Consider the following 11492-nt stretch of genomic DNA (forward strand, 5'->3'; position numbering starts at 1 on the left):
AGCGCCCTCTGCGGCTGCAATACAGGAGAGCCTGCGGCAGCGGCTCAGCCCATTCACACTAAGAGCACTACATGAAGCTATACAGATGCCACCTGGTCGCGGCTCCTCCTCCATCGTTTGTGCGTTGGTACAGAGAAACCATTCCTTTGTGGCAGATGGGCTGTTTTTTGCTGCACTCTTTGCATAGAGTCTTCGTACATTTGGAGAAAGTCGTATACAACGGCATCGATGAGGTATTTTAGTAAGGCATAACATATGTATTAATTTGTAAGAAAGTAGTCACTTTACAGTGTGAATTTCGTAATACAAGTAAGTAGTCAACTCGACTCGGCAGTTTATTACAAAACTGAAAACAATGCTTTGATGATTGGTCGAGGTATCTACAACAGTATTAATTCTCAACTATATCACAACTGAAACACTCTTCCACATAAGATCTTTATTTCAGTCTGATACGAACCACACTGAAGATGTCAGATTTCTCATTGCTTTTCGACATCTGGTTCAGCTGGCACTGAATTTAGTCCGCGTTTGTCGTTCCAAAGGCTACAAATTATTCAAGTTGGCCTACCTACTGGGTTCTCTGTTAAATTTTAAATTTATTGGAGCAAAAAGATGTTTACAATTCACAATATGACGGGATTTACGGCAGAGCAACACCAAATGAACACAAAAGTGATCGTAAAAGTAGGCTGTGATGCAGTGGCAGAAGCACACACAAATAAAATGTGACCGTAATTAAAAAACCAAACGCAGCGTAAATGACTTCTGAGCGAAATTTGTCTCAAGTATTGTGTTCATAAAAACAATAAAGTTAATATGTTACCAATGTATTCATTGGTAAGCTGTGCCCTCTAAATGCCAAGAGGGAGCAAGAGACGTCACACAAGTTCTATAGTCTGCCTAATCGCTTTCTACACCATTTTCAACAGTCACAATATGAATAAACTGAATTCTTAGTTTTAGTTGAATGTTTGAGGTGTCTGATATGTGAGCATCCAGATGCCCGCTACAGCCACTGCAACTTAAACTAGTCTTGCCCCGAGACTGGGATTCTCAGAATTGAACGGCCCTTGTGAAAATAGCAAAGAAGCAGGGGAATAACACACAAAAGGACGGAAGCCAATTATCGCTCGCTAACGGTGATGCATGAATAGCTCGTGCGCTGGGAGGTATCGTCGCAGAGAATGCAACATTTCTGCCAAGAAAATATGAGCTGGTAGTTCAGTGCAGATGTTGTCATTCTGAGGTAAGGTTCCATCTATTGCATCTCGTTGTATGGCACTATATACGTAAGTATTTTGTAATAATTACAATACAACGAAGGCGCCATGCAGTCAACGTCAGACTGACATGAACTTTGCAAGATAACTAGGCAGACAAATACGCTAGTGAACAAAACTTAAGGTCACTGAAAGTAACAAGCGATGAGACGAACAGAATGAGACTATTATGCAAAGACAATAATCATAGAGAAGTCACTGTGATTTATGATGGCCCCCTGAATATTATAAAAAGCGGGACATGGTTCTTAACAGGGCGTGTGATCACCACCAATGGCAGTGCATGTTCTGCAACATGGTTGGTGCGGTTCCGTTCCTCCACCAACGCAGTTGACTCCTGCTGGATGGTCTTTGGTGCGTGTGGGAGTGCTGCTATACGTCTCACCAATGCATCCCCACACGTGATCGATGGGATTTAATTCGAGGCATATGGCAGGGCACTCCACTCGTCTGATGTCCTTCTGTTCTACGAGCTCCTGCGGTTGCGCATCGTCTTCCATAAAAGTGAAGTCAGGACCTAATGCACTGGCGAAAAGTTTCACATCTGGAAGGAATACAGTGTCACAATAACGATGACCGATGAGTGGTCCGCCCCTCGTAGCTGAGTGGTCAGCGCGACGGAATGTCATACCTAACGGCCCGGGTTAGATTCCCGGCTGGGTCGGAGATTTTTCCCGCTAAGGGACTGGGTGTTGTGTTGTCCTTATCATCATCATTTCATCCCCATCGACACGAAAGTCGCCGAAGTGGCGTCAACTCAAATGACTTGCACCAGGCGAACGGTCTACCCGACGGGAGGCCCTAGCCACACGGCATTACCATTTTACCGATGAGTGTATCGTGTTCAAAGACGACTAGTGAATTGACAGACCTATCAGTTATAGGGAGATTACGATTTAACGTGGAATCCGAACTATGGTACAACTGACCAGTTTCAGAAATATATTACATTAGCAATGGCTCTGAGCACTATGGGACTTAACAGCTGTGGTCATCAGTCCCCTAGAACTTAGAACTACTTAAACCTAACTAACCTAAGGACATCACACACATCCATGCCCGAGGCAGGATTCGAACCTGCGACCGTAGCAGTCGCGCGGTTCCGGACTGCGCGCCTAGAACCGCGAGACCACCACGGCCGCCTTACATTAGCAATGGTCAAATAAACCGGAGCTACAGCTTTCTTCAATCGGAAGTTTTTTTTTAATGACAGAAAAATTTCCTGTCCCTACCAGGCATCGAACATCGTACCTTTGGATCTGTGGCCTTACAATTAGTCATTCAGCTACCGAGTCACACAAGCGCTTGAATTATGTTGCACTAGTCGCACTCTTCTTCGAGAGCAACTCTTCCACATTTGAAAAGCACATATTTAATACTTAGCTCGTGAATATTTATGTCATCGTGGAAAAAAATGGCATCTTAAACTTCAAGAGAGACGTTTTGATTAACGCAAGGTGATACTTAACGCGCGGGATGCACGCCACCAGTCGAGAGGGAAAATCTAAACAAACAGAAAAGCTTATATAACCGCTGGTCCCGTGCTGTTTAGTGTCTCCATTCAAAACACAGTAGCTCATAAACAACAGTTCGAAGAGGGTTCTGCTCTGCGGGTAACAACAGCAGCGTGTTCTTGCAACGGCCACACGGGGCATTGTTTATAAACACTGGCTCGCAAGCGGAGCGACAGAGATTGGGAGATTACTGTTTTCCGGGGATTCTCTAAGTCATGGCAGAATTATGTTATGGTTACTTCAAGGAGACTGATAGTGTTCCTCATCGTTGAACATCTAAGCTACGGATCCGCCTTTAATCATCCTGACGTTGACAGAAGGTTAAATCTTTCTTATTTTTTTGTAATGATAACAAACTGAAACAGCCTTTTGATATAACTTTACGACTGGAGGACTGGCAGGACTTTTTCCAGTGATTACACGTGAACATTACCAAACGAAATAACAATACCATTCGAAAAAATACGCCATACAATGAAAAATAACAGAAGCCCTAAAGAAGCTGCATATTACAGACGCCCGTTGATCTTACGTAACCTGCTGTATGATTCATGATTTCATCGGCAGCATAGTAGTTGTAAACGTTTGATTTCTTCTTGGTGGGCCGGCCGAAGTGGCCGTGCGGTTAAAGGCGCTGCAGTCTGGAACCGCAAGACCGCTACGGTCGCAGGTTCGAATCCTGCCTCGGGCATGGATGTTTGTGATGTCCTTAGGTTAGTTAGGTTTAACTAGTTCTAAGTTCTAGGGGACTAATGACCTCAGCAGTAGAGTCCCATAGTGCTCAGAGCCATTTGAACCATTTCTTCTTGGTGGGTACCACAGTCTCAATAAATTCAAAGAAAATACTCGTACCCACAATCCTGTTCCATTAAAATAAGGAATCTATTCAGTACTAGAGGTTTTTTTTATGTTTTGAGCTCTAGCCCATTTTGAAGTGTACAAATGGGTAGCCACATCCTGTTATAAAGTGTCTATGTAAAGTCAAATGCCATGTATAAATGTGTATGGCGTGTGGTTCTTCATATATAATTACTAGGGGGATCTGCCTACATCCATTTTGCACTTAAAAATGTGCTACAGCTTAAAACTGGGCAGCAGCAGCGTTTATCGATATCTAGTATCCATATCATCTTTGGAAGGACGTGAAGTGTTTTCCGGGTCGGGTGTGTCGGTAGTTTAGTTGGGACGGAGCAGCAGAGAGGTCCGGCAGCGAGAGGACATGCCGCGACCACTGGTGGCACGCAGGCATTGCCGGATAGAAGGGCTGTAGTTGCGAGGGCCACAGCCTCGTTGTCCACCGGACCCAGGACGTTGAGCAGAGCGGACATTAATCTAGTGGTGAAACCTCCACTATTTTGTGATCACGCTGTTTGTTTGTGTGTTGCTGCTCGCAGCGTCGCTGTGAGACGACAGCAACAAGTGGAGCGTGTCGAGTTGGCGGGATCTTTTAGCCGTCTTCTATTGCCTGTTATTAATTTTTGAATATTGTGTTATTATTGGTGAAGTTCAACCAGCGGTATTTTACTGCCTAGTGGCCGCTAACGCCCCAGTTATCTGACCTGGAGGTTAGCGTATTTTTGCGGCAGTGCACTTTTCCTCGTCTTGCAGATGTTGTCCGGCATGACGTGTAGTTCGACAGCCTCCTTGATTGCGGTGTGGATTGTGGTTTCTTTTGTCCACCTTGGTTCTACCTTTCTATGTTTTAAACACCGGATTCTGAAGACGCAGTGCTGTCTGTCACTTCGCCCTCGCTTGAAGTATTCCGTAGTTGTACTGGTTATCACACGTTAGGTGGATTTGACAAGAGCATTGATCGGCGTTTAAACTGTGCCTAGTTTGAGTTGCCATCCTGTTAGGTGAGCATTACTCTTGGCTGTCTGTCTCACCGCTTATGCAGCTGTAGGGACTTTCCTCAGTTCGATCCTTGGAGCACTGACTGTGGATCACTCCCTTCTTTATTTGGTATGATTGTGTCAATTGTTTAAAAATGATATTTTGTTTCAATTATTCCTATTGCTCGCGGCCTTCAGCCGACAAATAATTTTGAATTCTTTCTTAATAAGGCCTTCAGCATGTACCGGGACTTTGAATTTCGCCGCGCTACACTCGTTCCCTCAGATATAAATTATTCCGTCGCAGCGGTATGAGCACTCGACGGCAGAGAAAATATTAAAATTGTAACTCTTTTTTTTCTATCCGTTTCTTTTTTGTCTCTCGAGAGCGGAAGCTTAATGCAGACGTAAAAAACTTAATAGCTAGTCTTGGTCTGATTTTAATGTGTAGGCATATTGTGGAAGTTGTTACGAAATTCGGAGGATGGAAGTAGCAAATTGCATTCAGTATCAAGATGATTTTAATTTGTATAAATTAGTGATTCCTGGACGATTGCAAGATTTCGGAGCAGACTTTTCACGCAGAAATGAAGTAGGAGATTTTTGAAGACCTGGACGCCGCACGAAAGAAGACATGTTAACATGGTAAAGGATGAACTCTTATCTACGCCATTCTCCCCTGTTAGTTACATTTGTTATTCTCTGTCTTTTTTCAAATAATTTTTGTAGTGGAAATTGGTTCGACTTTTGCTCAGAAACGCCACAAGGACCACCCCAACAATAACTTTTCTGTAATACGAAGTCCGATTTGCATTTCATTCTTTCCCTTTTTTTCACGGTCATTAACGATTTTTAAAACCCACTTTTTATTCACCATTTCTTCACACATTTTCAACCTTTTCTTTTCTTTTCTTTTCTTGTGTCTTTCTTTTTTATTAACCACTACAAGCAGCCATCAGTGTAGCTTGTGTTACAGTCAATTTTTTAAAATGATTTTTTAAAATTGTTTCCTTAAATAAAGTGTATGTGCTTACTGTGCAACCAACGGTAACTGATGAAGCCCTGTTCACACCTTTTCCTGCTTTCCCCAAGTCCCACGTTCAAGCAGCAAATAAATTACATATTTTAATGAAACAGCCTGGTGGAAACATGTTTCTTGAAGTTGTAGACGTGTAATTCATCCTTTACTAAACAAAGGTTTTCGGTCACCAAAGAGAGTCAACTGCCTCTGACTCAGCTAGTGTGCATGTGTAATGTTAATGTTATCGGAGACGATGTCGAAACAAAAACTTCAACCGATCGTTGCTGGTTTCGTTTCATCCTACGAGTTGGACGCTAAAGCCCGAAAGAAAACGGGAAGTGTCTGGTATCTGTCGTTGCCTGCGGTGCCTGTTTATTTTCTCTGATGAAAGGAGGGCGACGTTGCTGGCGAAATTCTTGTTATGTTGACAGTCTGAAACAAAATGTAAAGAACAAAGGGTGTAATACGCAGGTGCTGATATGAGCTGCGCAGCGTCGCTTCAGGTACACACGTGTCCTGTGTAGCGTCAACTCACTCTCCTTGTTGGTATGCTCATCTCAACACATCCTTGACAGTTTTCTGTGTATGTTGTCGTTGCTCACTGGGTACTGTAGTAAAGCGGTTTTTCGTTCTTACACCTATATATTCGTGTTCAGTTCCTCGAATAATTGGTACATAATACTGTTCCAAACAAATCACGGAACCTAGCAGTTCATTCAAAACTATCTAAGTCGAAATCTTTTTTTAAATATGTAGATTTATGCATTCAATGATACTTTTTATTTTAGGCAGAATTTCCAATATTTATTCACTCTCGCAAGAAAAAAATTTTGTTCAATTAATATTCAATATAAAATACATTTTTTGCTAATTGTCATAAAAATTTGTGTACATGGAATCAATTTATTACTCGGATGGGGCTCGCAACTAAAGATAACTATATACTGAAAAGAAACCTTTGTGGCTGATTACAACTGTGCGCCGTTTCGGATCTTGAACGCTCATTGCTTCTCCTACTCAAAGTCGGGGAACGTCTAACAATGCATAGGATCGACGAGACAGTGAATTAGACGAAACATAGTTGTAAGTATTGCCTTATTTACACTCGGTTTCTCGTATTTAAAGACATCTCTCAAAATTTGTAGCTAGTTACCTGCGATAATTGTCTTTCACATTCTTCTACTTTTTCTGATACTAAAATTTTTGACAAAAATCATATGGAAGCGAAATATGTTCTTTGCTTTGCGAGTTAGATCAACAGCTGTTTACTGAGGCGGATGGTGTATTCCAGCCTGCCGATGGAAGATTTTCAATACAGTCATGATACCATAACTTTACCTCTGTGAGACAAATTTCTGGTTGTTTACTCTTGATCTGCTTGAAAACTGAGATTCTATCACGGAAGACGTTGTGTACCATTAGACAATAATAGGTAAGTAGTTCGGCATCCTTACCCTAATACAAGCCGTCTTTTCATCCTGCCAGTAAATTCTTCCTTCCATCAGCTGTTGTAGTTTGGACGTTTCCTAACAAATCCTAAAATAAAGAAGAACCGCCTTCAGTCACAAACGTTATTCCGTTACAATGTACGATGAATTTCGAGCACTTGGGACTGACCTTCAGGTTCTTCGACAGTCTACATCGATTATTTTTCCAGGTTTAGGATAAATCTGGTCCTGGTAAGATTACAGTGATATATTGCAAAGCGGGCACTTTGTGAATACAGGGTTAAAAACTAATACAAATTCAAAAAATAACTTACTTTTTCCAGAGGTGGATACACGGTTTTTGAAGTACAATGTGAGTAAACATGTTTGTATACCTATATACACTTATATACACCTATATATACTTTACGGCACATTTTGTAAGCAAATAATACCGTCATGGAAGAAACACTGACAGAAATGAATAAAATCACATTTCTTTAACATAATAGCTTGCTCGTCTACTGCAGCAATTAAATTAATTCATTTACAATGTCCTGACCGGTATCAAGTATGCTCTGTTATCTACGGATAGCGTAGAATCCTGGAAGCAACAAGCGTTCTCGATGAGCCGAATAGCCGCGCGGTCATGGGCGCCTTGTCACGGTCCGCGCGGCTCCCTCCGTCGGATGTTCGAGTCTTCCCTCGGGCATGGGTGGTCGTGTTGTCCTTAGCGTAAGTTAAAATGGCTCTGAGCACTATGGGACTTAACAGATATGGTCATCAGTCCCCTAGAACTTAGAACTACTTAAACCTAACTAACCTAAGGACATCACACAACACCCAGGCATCACGAGGCAGAGAAAATCCCTGACCCCGTTAGCGTAAGTTAAGTTAGATTAAGTAGTGTGTAAGTTTAGGGACCGATGACCTCAGCAGCTTGGTCCCATAAGATCTTACCACAAATTTCCAAATTTGAGCTGGATACGGGGTTTACAGTTTTCCATTGGATGTGTTTACACGTTGCGATAACGACAATTTCGCACTGAATCGAAAAGGAGAGAACAGACGCTGTCTAACGATGAGAGTTCAAGCTACTTATCGGTTGTTGTGTAAGAAATACTACAGAGACACTCTTCGTTTGCTTACGTCGTTTGTGTTTTCTGACTGTCGTTAGCCAAATTTATAATAGTGTGAGATTTTATGCTTGTTTTTGAACGTATAAAATAAATATTCTTCACCCTCGAAAATAAAGTTTGTTCGAGTACTGCCACGCTATTGAGTACTCGTGCAAATTATAATCAACCATTTGCTGGGGCATTATAAAAAAACGTTCTTGGCTCATGAACTCTTGCAATGTGTAGAAATATAAAGCCTAAAAAGCATTTACGTTTCCGTGTTTAGCAACCTGCCTAACCCGCAACTAGTAGTTTTCGCTTCCAAATGATTTTTTTCACAAAAAAATTTAGTGCCATAAAAAGGAAAAGAATCTGAAAGACAGTCATCCCAGGTAACTAGCTACAAATACTGGGAGATGTCTTCAAATACTGTAGCTCGTACACGGGTATTCAACTCAACGACAAATCGAGTGTAAATAAAAGTTCCAGAACTTGATTTTATTGCTGGCGTCTAATCGACGTCAGCGCAGCAAGTCGGTGGTAGCTTGAACTATCAACTGTAAGCAACACAGGTGCTTTTGTGCAGACAATTGTGAGCAGGCAGTGTTAAATTGTGGTCACGCGACCGTAGTGTGTCAACGTTGCTGTGTCACAAACGGCAATGGAAAACGTCTCTAAATCAAGTGTTCAAGACGTGCTACACAATGTTTTGAATAAGAGAAAAGTGCATGCAAGGTGTGACCCACACACATTGACTCCTGAAGTAAAACAGTGACACGCGGACGCTTGGTGCGACTTGATTGGAATGCAGAACGCGGACAATTCTTTTCTGGAAAAACTCGTGACAGAACTTTGTGTTTTCAATGTGAACCTACCACTACACGTCAAAGTGCAGAAATTGACGTGAAGGGTCAACGCTTTGATGAATTACCCGACATTCAAGTTAATGTGACACGCAAGTTGGTCAACATATCAAATAAGTACTTTTCTGATAGTTACAGTTGGTTGTATGAAAGTTCTCTGCTTTGTACGCAAATGAGGTGAGACTTTGTAGAACACCTGGAGCATTAAAACCACCATCTTAACTTGACTCTATTTTTTTTAACCTAGTCTCGAGACCTTTTGGACTGATGGGGTATTTTATTAGTTGTGTTTTGTTTACTTCTGTAGTATATACAGAAGTTCAAAAACGTAAGATTTTTCTAAAGTGAAACCCTTCCATTTATCCGCTTAGTCGCTCAGTACGTCGAGAGAACGAAATTTGATAGAGCAAGTCTTGTATTGGAAGGAAGAGAAGGCATTAATGATAAAGCACACAGTCGGATTGGGGAAGTATAGGAAAGGAAATCGACCGTGTCCTTTCAGAGGTACCATCCTGGCATTTATCTTAAAGGGGGTAGGAAGTCAAATGGGCCGACTTGGAGCAGGAGAGGCACCACAGGACATTTTAATTTCCACTGTCTATACTTTTACAAATAAATTCATAAAACTTTAACAGCATGACCAGGAAGGATTCAGGATTCATACTCATAGCAGTGAAAGCTCAAAAAACGTAACAAAACACATTTTTTTTACATGTGAAATTTCATCATTTTTTCGCTTACTGCTGGCTGCATTGGTTGCTATACGTACACTTTTCTTCCTAAGTAAGAGAGATTCTTCGATGACTTTTGCACAGCATACAAACCATAGTTACAGGTGTATGAAACTCTAGAAGTTATTTAATTTATGAAAAAATGAATGAATTGTTACATTTTAAACTTCATGTTTAGAAAAAACTCAATTTTTATAGTTAATTATCTCAATTTTTTCCACAGTTTTTTAATAGATTTGGAAAATTCTAGAGTTTCATACACCTGTAACTACTGTTTGCATACTATGAAAAATTCATCGAAGAATCTCTCTTACTTAGGAAGAAAAGTGTACCTATAGCAACAAATGCAGCCAGTAATAAGTGAAAAAATGGTGAAATTTCACATGTAAAGAAGGTATTTTGCTACGTTTTTGAACTTCCATTGCAATGAGTGTGAGTCTTCAATGCTTTCTGGTCATGGTGACAAAGTTTTATCAATTTATTTGTAAAATTATAGACACTAGAAATTAAAATGTGCTGTTGTGACTGTCCTGCTCCAAGTCGGCCCGTTTGACGTCCTACCCCCCTTAAGCGATATTAGAAAATGACGAGATAACTAATTCTGGATGACAGGACGGGGATTTGGACTGCCGTGTTCCCGACCTCACTCTGTTTTGTTCTGTGAGACGTACGCATAGGAGTTTGGTGGTACTGCTGCCCAAATGCTAAAGGATCGTAATTGCTAGTAGCTTCATCTTCTGTGCACTGCATGGGTGCACTTTGTCACAGCGGAATGCGTGAGGACTGCGGCTAGAAGCGCGAGACGCGGTGCTGTGCCGTGCAGCGGCGCGGCGTTACCTGTGCGGCTGCGAGGTGTAGGCTGCTGCTGCTGCTGCTGCTGCGGGCTGCGCCGGCTGATCCCGGCGGCTGCGGCGCGCGACTGAGCGACCGCCACCGGCACAGCTGGTAGCGCGCGGTCGGCCGCCACCCGGCCTTCTGCGCACGCGCAGTTCGCCGCCCACGCAGCCGGCTCCCCGCCTCACGCGAATCCTCCGGCTCCCGTTGCCCTGCACTCGACAGTCGCCTGTCCGGGCACGTATCGCGTGCATATGCAAGGCCTAATCAGACTGCACGCTTTTAGGAATAGCGACAGACAGAAAAGGAACAGCCTGAGAGGTCGATTCGTCATACAAATCCATCTTCATTCCGCAAAACACCGTGTGACGTGTGGCGAGGCGTACATAGTTTACACCATCACCCCTTTCCGCTACACCTATTGCGTTCACACACGGCATGGGGAAAGGAAGACTTTCGGTATCCCTCCCGTATACACTGACAAAAAAAGTGAAGCACCCAGAATGGGAGGGGGAAACAAAATGAAACGCCACTAGGCCAGAGAGTATGTGATATTGCTTCAGTGATTACAAAATCGAACAAAATTTACGAATAACTTGGCAGGAAAATTTATAGCCTGGGCAACCATAGCCACGATAAATCAGATAGAAAAATAAAACCCCACCCGCTGTAAAATGCTTTTATTCTTAGGCACTATTGGTTTCTCGGAGCTTATCGTTCCATATTCAGGTGCGTATACAGGGTGTTACAAAAAGGTACGGCCAAACTTTCAGGAAACATTCCTCACACACAAATAAAGAATAGATGTTATGTGGACATGTGTCCGGAAACGCTTAATTTCCATGTTAGAGCTCATTTTAGTTTCTTCC

At 42.3% G+C, this 11492-nt stretch overlaps 1 protein-coding gene across 2 annotated transcripts in view; it reads right to left on the bottom strand.

Annotated features, from left to right (window-relative positions):
* Positions 1-10751, bottom strand: part of LOC126162202 (cysteine-rich secretory protein 2-like) — a 236938-nt gene extending 226187 nt beyond the window's left edge. For both annotated transcript variants that reach the window (XM_049918540.1, XM_049918541.1), the window contains exon 1: positions 10627-10751. The gene's annotated coding sequence lies outside the window, so the exon portion shown is untranslated. The remainder of the gene's footprint in view (positions 1-10626) is intronic.
* Between the last annotated feature and the right edge of the window lie 741 nt (positions 10752-11492).

Source organism: Schistocerca cancellata, chromosome 2 (assembly GCF_023864275.1).
Source record: "Schistocerca cancellata isolate TAMUIC-IGC-003103 chromosome 2, iqSchCanc2.1, whole genome shotgun sequence".
In the NCBI taxonomy this organism is placed as follows: Eukaryota; Metazoa; Arthropoda; class Insecta; order Orthoptera; family Acrididae; genus Schistocerca; species Schistocerca cancellata.